The sequence below is a fragment of the Delphinapterus leucas genome, chromosome 1 (genome assembly GCF_059928025.1).
Source record: "Delphinapterus leucas isolate spDelLeu-1000000601 "Yukka" chromosome 1, BTC_Dleu_Yukka2, whole genome shotgun sequence".
Lineage (NCBI taxonomy): Eukaryota > Metazoa > Chordata > Mammalia > Artiodactyla > Monodontidae > Delphinapterus > Delphinapterus leucas.
The window spans coordinates 42,367,062-42,374,934 of record NC_143129.1 but is presented as its reverse complement, the minus strand read 5'-3'; positions in this window follow the sequence as shown (position 1 = coordinate 42,374,934).

The window sequence follows — 7,873 nt, the reverse complement described above, 5'->3', positions numbered from 1 at the left end:
TTCAAATATGCAATACCGTATTATTAACTATAGTCACCATGCTGTACATTACATCCCCATGACTTATTTTATAACTGGAAGTTTATAACTTTTGACTCCTTTCATGTGATATGCCAACCCCCCAGCCCCTTCCTCTGGCCTCACCAATCTGCTTTCTGCATGTATGAGCTTGTCTTTTGTTTTTTAAGATTCCACATATAAATGAGATCATAAGGTATTTGTCTTTCTCTATCTGACTTATTTCACTAAGCAAAATGCCCTCGAGGTCCATGTCCATCCATGTTGTGGCAAATGGCAAGATTTCATTCTTTTTTATGGCTGAATAGTCCTATTATCTATCTATCTATCTATCTATCTACCTATCACATTTTCTTTATACATTCATCCATCGATGGACACTTAGATTGTTTCCATATCTAGGCTAATGAATAATGTTGCAATGAATATAGGGGGGCAGATATCTTTTCAAGTTAGTGTTTTTATTTCCTTTGGATAAATACCCAGAAGTGGAATTGCTGAACTGTATGGTAGTTCTATTTTTGATATTTTGAGGAACCTCAATAGTATGAGATGATATAACATTGGGATTTTGATTTGTATTTCCCTGATGATTAGTAATGTTGAGTATCTTTTCATGCACCTGTTGGTGATCTATATGCCTTCTTTGGAAAATGTCCATCTAGATCCTATGCCCATTTTTAATAAAATTGGTTGATTTTTTACTACTGAGCTGTATCAGTTCTTCACATATTTTGGATATTAACAACTTATCAAATATATTATTTGCAATTATTTTCTGCAGTTCAGTAGCTTGCCCTTTCATTTTGTTCATGGTTTCCTTTGCTGTACAGAAGCATTTTTAGTTTGATGTAGTTCACTTGTTTATTTTGTTGCTTTTGCTTTTGGTGTGAAATCCAAAAAATATCATTGTGAAGATGTATATCAACGAGTTTCTGCTTATGTTTTCTTCTAGGAGTTTTATGATTTCAGGTCTTATGTTCAAGTCTTGAATCTACTTTGAGTTAATTTTTGTGTATGGTGTAAGATAACAATCCAGTTTCATCCTTTTGAATGTAGCTGTTCAGTTTTCCCAACACAATTTATTGAAGAGACTCCTTTCCCCATTGTATATTCTTGCCTCCTTTGTTGTAAATTAATTGACTTTATAAATGTGGGTCTATTTCTGGGCTCTCTATTCTGTTCCATTGATCTATGTTTTTATGCCAACACTGCATAGGTGTGTGCAGAGAACACTTTCCTCTCTGAATTTCTGAGTAAACCCGGGAGGCTTTGTCTACTTGTCAAGCCTATACTTAACACTTGCCCTCCAGCACCTGTAGCTTTAAAAACATCTCTTCCATCACTTTGTTTCTTAGAAATGTGACTAAAGATGTAAAACACTTCTACACAATTCAGAGGTGATTAAATTGAATAAAATGAGCTAAAAACCAAAGAAGATTTCTAGAGCATTATAATATAGTTTGAAACCACGGAGCATGGTGTCACCAGCTTTGTTCTTTCTTAAGATTGCTTTTGTGGCTTCATATGAATTTTTTAGGATTGTTTGTTCTACTTCTGTGAAAAATGCCATTGGAATTTTGATGGAGATTGCGCTGAATCTGTAGATTGCTTTGAGAATATGTTAACAATGTTAATTCTTCCAATCCATGAACATGAAATATCTTTCCATTTATTCGTCTTCTTCAATTTCTTTAATTAGAGATAATTTTCAGTGTACAGGTCTTCCAACTCCTCGGTTAAATACAGGTACTTTTCTTTTCGATGTTACTGTAAATGAGACTGTTTTCTTAATTTCTCTTTCTGATAGTTTGTTGTTAGTGTAAGAGATGCAACAGATATTTGTACATTGATTTTGTATCCTGTAACATTACTGAATTTGTTTATTAGCTCTATAAGATTTCTGGTAAAATCTTTAAGGTGTCCTACATATAATATCATGTCACCAGCAAATAGTGACAGTTTTACTTTTTCCTTTTGAATTTGGCTGATTTTATTTCTTTTTCTTCTCTGATTTCTGTGGTTAGGTATTCCAATTCTATGTTTAATAAAAGTGGCAGGAGTGGGCACCTTGTATTGTTACTGATCTTACAGGAAAAGCTTTCAGCTGATATATATATGGCCTTTATTATATTGAGGTATGTTCCTTCAATACCCACATTACTCAGAGTTTTTATTATAAATGGATGCTGAATTTGGTCAAATGCTTTTGCCACATCTATTGAGATGATCATAGAACCTTTATTCTACATTTTGTTAATGTGGTATATCACATTGATTATTTTGCAGATGTTGAACCATCCTTGCATTACTGGGATAAATTCCACTTGATCATGATGTATGATCCATTTAATGTATTGTTGAATGCAGTTTGTGTTTTGTTGAGGATTCTTTGTGTCTATGTTAATCAGGTTTATTGGCCATGATTTATTCTAAATCTTTCATAAAATTGTAAATTATACCCTTAAAATTTAAATTTTTATGTTTAAATCCTCTGTTTTCTGAAGACAATGTGAATTTATACAATTAAAAAAATCTTTATTGGAGTATAATTGCTTTACAATGTATTGTTAGTTTCTGCTGTATAACAGTGAATCAGCTATATGTATACATATATCCATATATCCCTTCCTTCTTGCGTCTCCCTCCCACCCACCCTATCCCACCACTCTAGATGCTCACAAAGCACCGAGCTGATCTCCCTGTGCTATGCAGCTGCTTCCTACTAGCTATCTATTTTACATTTGGTAGTGTATATATGTCAATGCCACTCTCTCACTTAGTCGCAGCTTACCCTTCCCCCTCACTGTGTCCTCAAGTCCTTTATCTACATCTGCATCTTTATTCCTGTCCTGCCCCTAGGTTCTTCAGAACCATTTTTTTTTTTTGGATTCCATATAAATGTGTTAGCATACGGTATTTGCTTTTCTCTTTCTGACTTAATTCACTCTGTATGAGAGACTCCAGGTCCATCCACCTCACTACAAATAACTCAATTTTGTTTCTTTTTATGGCTGAGTAATATTCCATTGTATATATGTGCCACATCTTCTTTATCCATTCATCTGTTGATGGACACTTAGGTTGCTTCCATGTCCTGGCTATTGTAAATAGAGGTGCAATGAACATTGTGGTACATGACTCTTTTTTGAGTTATGATTTTCTCAGGGTATATGGACAGTAGTGGGATTGCTAGGTCATATGGTAATTCTAGTTTTAGTTTTTTAAGGAACCTCCACACTGTTCTCAATTGGCTGTATCAATTTACATTCCCACCAAGTGTGCAAGAGGGTTCCCTTTTCTCCACACCCTCTCCAGCATGTACTGTTTGTAGATTTTTTGATGATGGCCATTCTGACTGGTGTGAGGAAATACCTCATTGTAGTTTTGATTTGCATTTATCTAATGATTAGTGATGTTGAGCATCCTTTCATGTGTTTGTAGGCAATCTGTATATCTTCTTTGGAGAAATGTCTATTTGGGTTTTCTGCCCCTTTTTGGATTGGGTTGCTTGCTTTTTTGATATTGAGCTGCATGAGCTACTTGTGTATTCTGGAGATTAGTCCTTTGTCAGTTGCTTTGTTTGCAAATATTTTCTCCCATTCTGAGGGTTGTCTTTTCATCTTGTTTATGGTTTCCTTTGCTGTGCAAAAGTTTTTACGTTTTATTAGGTCCCATTTGTTTATTTTAGTTTTTATTTCCATTTCTCTAGGAGGTGGGTCAAAAGGGATCTTGCTGTGATTTATGTCATAGAGTGTTCTGCCTACGTTTTCCTCTAAGAGTTTGATAGTGTCTGGACTTATATTTAGGTCTTTAATCCATTTTGGGTTTATTTTTGTGTGTCGTGTTAGAGAGTGTTCTAATTGCATTCTATTACATGTACGGGTCCAATTATCCCAGCACACCTTATTGAAGAGGCTGCCTTTTCTCCATCACATACTCTTGCCTCCTTTATCAAAGATAAGGTGACCATATGTGCATGGGTTTATCCCTGGGCTTTCTATCCTGTTCCATTGATCTATATTTCTGTTTCTGTGCCAGTACCATACTGTCTGGATTACTGTAGCTTTGTAGTATAGTCTGAAGTCAGAGAGCCTGATTCCTACAGCTCTGTTTTTCATTCTCAAGATTGCTTTGGCTATTTGGGGTCTTTTGTGTTTCCATACAAAGTGTGAAATTTTCTGTTCTAGTTCTGTGAAAAATGCCATTGGTAGTTTGATAGGGATTGCACTGAATCTGTAGATTGCTTTGGGTAGTAGAGTCACTTTCACAATGTTGATTCTTCCAATCCAAGAACATGGTATATCTCTCCATCTATTTGTATCACCTTTAATTTCTTTCATCAGTGTCTTATAATTTTCTGCATACAGGTCTTTTGTCTCCTTAGGTAGGTTTATTCCTAGGTATTTTATTCTTTTTGTTGCAAAAATAAATGGGAGTGTTTCCTTAAATTCTCTTTCAGATTTTTCATCATTAGTGTATAGGAATGCAAGAGATTTCTGGGCATGAATTTTGTATCCTGCTACTTTACCAAATTCATTGATTAGCTGTAGTAGTTTTCTGGTGGCATCTAGAATTCTCTTTGTATAGTATCATCTCATCTGCAAACAGTGACAGTTTTACTTCTTCTTTTCCGATTTGGATTCTTTTATTTCTTTTTCTTCTCTGATTGCTGTGGCTAAAACTTCCAAAACTATGTTGAATAAGAGTGGTGAGAGTGGGCAAACTTGTCTTGTTCCTGATCTTAGTGGAAATGGTTTCAGTTTTTCACCATTGAGGACGATGTTGGCTGTGGTTTTGTCATATATGTCCTTTATTATGTTTAGGTAAGTTCCCTCTATGCCTACTTTCTGGAGGGATTTTATCATAAATGGGTGTTGAATTTTGTTGAAAGCTTTTTCTGCATCTATTGAGATGATCACATGGTTTTTATCCTTCAATTTGTTAATATTATGTATCTCATTGATTAATTTGCGTATATTGAAGAATCCTTGCATTCCTGGGATACACCCCCACTTGATCATGATGTATGACCCTTTTAATGTATTGTTGTATTCTGTTTGCTAGTATTTTGTTGAGGGTTTTTGCATCTATGTTCATCAGTGATATTGGCCTGTAGTTTTATTTTTTTGTGACATCTTTGTCTGGGTTTGGTATCAGGGTGATGGTGGCCTTATAGAATGAGTTTGGGAGTTTTCCTCCCTCTGCTATATTTTGGGAGAGTTTGAGAACGATAGGTGTTAGCTCTTCTCTAAATGTTTGATAGAATTCGCCTGTGAAGCCATCTGGTCCTGGTCTTTTGTTTGTTGGAAGATTTTTAATCACAGTTTCAATTTCAGTGCTTGCGGCTGGTGTGTTTATATTTTCTATTTCTTCCTGTTTCAATCTTGGAAGTTGTGCTTTTCTAACAATTTTTTCATTTCTTCCAGGTTGTCCATTTTATTGGCATATAGTTGCTTGTAGTAATCTCTCATGATCCTTTGTATTTCTGCAGTGTCAGTGGGTACTTCTCCTTTTTCATTTCTAATTCTGTTGATTTGAGTCTTCTCCCTTTTTTTCTTGATGGATCTGGCTAATTGTTTATCCATTTTGCTTATCTTCTCAAAGAACCAGCTTTCAGTTTTATTGATCTTTGCTATTGTTTCTTTCATTTCTTTTCCATTTATTTCTGATCGGATATTTATGATTTCTTTCCTTCTGCTAACTTGTGGTTTTTTGTTCTTTTTCTATAATTGCTTTAGATGTAAGGTTAGGTTGTTTATTTGAGATGTTCCTTGTTTCTTGAGGTAGGATTGTATTGTTATAAGTTTCCCTCTTACAACTGCTTTTGCTGCATCCTATAGGTTTTGGGTCGTCGTGTTTTCATTGTCATTTGTTTCTAGGTATTTTTTGATTTCCTCTTTGATTTCTTCAGTTATCTCTTGGTTATTTATTAGTGCATTGTTTAGCCTCCATTTGTTTGTATGTTTTACAGTTTTTTCCTGAATTTTTTTTTTTTAAAGAAGATGTTGGGGGTAGGAGTTTATTAATTTATTTATCTATTTTTGCTGTGTTGGGTCTTCATTTCTGTGCGAGGGCTTTCTCTAGTTGCGGCAATTGGGGGCCACTCTTCATCATGGTGCGTGGGCCTCTCACTATTGTGGCCTCTCTTGTTGTGGAGCACAGGCTCCAGATGTGCAGGCTCAGTAGTTGTGGCTCACGTGCCTAGTTGCTCCGCGGCATTTGGGATCTTCACAGACCAGGGCTCAAACCCGTGTCCCCTGCATTAGCAGGCAGATTCTCAACCACTGCGCCACCAGGGAAGCCCTTTCCTGAAATTGATATCTAGTCTTATAGCATTGTGGTCGGCAAAGATACTTGATACGATTTCATTTTTTAAATATTTACCAAGGCTTGATTTGTGACCCAAGATATGATCTATCCTGGAGAATTTTCCATGAGCACTTGAGAAGAAAGTGTATTCTATTGTTTTGGGAATGAATGTTCTATAACTATCAATTAAGTGCCTCTTGTTTAATGTGTCCTTTAAAGCTTGTGTTTCCTTATTTATTTTCATATTGGATGATCTGTCCAGTGGTGAAAGTGGGGTGTTACAGTCTCCTACTATTATTGTGTTAGTGTCGATTTCCCTTTTATGGCTCTTAGCATTTGCCTTATGTATTGAGGTGCTCCTATGTTGGATGCATAAGTATTTACAATTGTTATTTCTCCTTCTTGGATTGATCCCTTGATCATTATGTAGTGTCCTTCTATGCCCCTTTTAATAGTCTTTATTTTAAAGTCTATTTTGTCTGATATGAGAATTTCTACTCCAGCTTTCTTTGATTTCCATTTGCATTGAAAATCTTTTTCCATCCCCTCACTTTCAGTCTGTATGTGTCCCTAGGTCTGAAGTGGGTCTCTTGTAGACAGCATTTATATGGGTCTTGTTTTTGTAACCATTCAGCGAGCCTCTGTCTTTTAGCTGGAGCTTCTGTGTGTGTGTGTGTGTGTGTGTGTGTGTGTGTGTGTGGTATGCAGGCCTCTCACTGTTGTGGCCTCTCCCATTGTGGAGCACAGGCTTCGGACGCGCAGGCTCAGCAGCCATGGCTACTGGGCCTAGCCGCTCCGCAGTATGTGGGATCTTCCTGGACCGGGGCACGAACCCGTATCCCCTGCATCGGCAGGCAGACTCTCAACCACTGCACCACCAGGGAAGCCCTTAGTTGGAGCATTTAATCCATTTACATTTAAGGTAATTATCAATATGTATGTTCCTATTACCATTTTCTTAATTGCTATGGGCTTGTTTTTGTAGGTCTTTTCCTTCTCTTGTATTTCCTGCCCAGAGAAGTTCCTTTAGCATTTCTTGTAAAGCTGGTTTGGTGGTGCTGAATTCTCTTAGCTTTTGCTTGTCTGTAAAGGTTTAATTTCTCTGTCAAATCTGAATGACATCCTTGCTGGGTAGAGTAATCTTGGTTGTAGGTTTTTCCCTTTAATCACTTTAAATATATCCTGCCACTCCCTTCTGGATTGCAGAGTTTCTGCTGAAAGATCAGCTGTTAACCTTATGGGGATTCCCTTGTATGTTATTTGTTGCTTTTCCTTTGCTGCTTTTAATATTTTTTCTTTGTATTCACTTTTTGATAGTTTGATTAATATGTGCTTGTTATGTTTCTCCTTTGAGTATACTGTATGGGACTCTCTGTGCTTCCTGGGCTTGATTGACTGTTACCTTACCCACAAGAGGGAAAATTTCAACTATAATCTCTTCAAATATTTTCTCATTCCCTTTCTTTTTCTCTTCTTCTGGGACCCACATGATTTGAATGTTAGTGCATTTAATGTTGCCCCAGAGGTCTCTGAGACTGTCCTC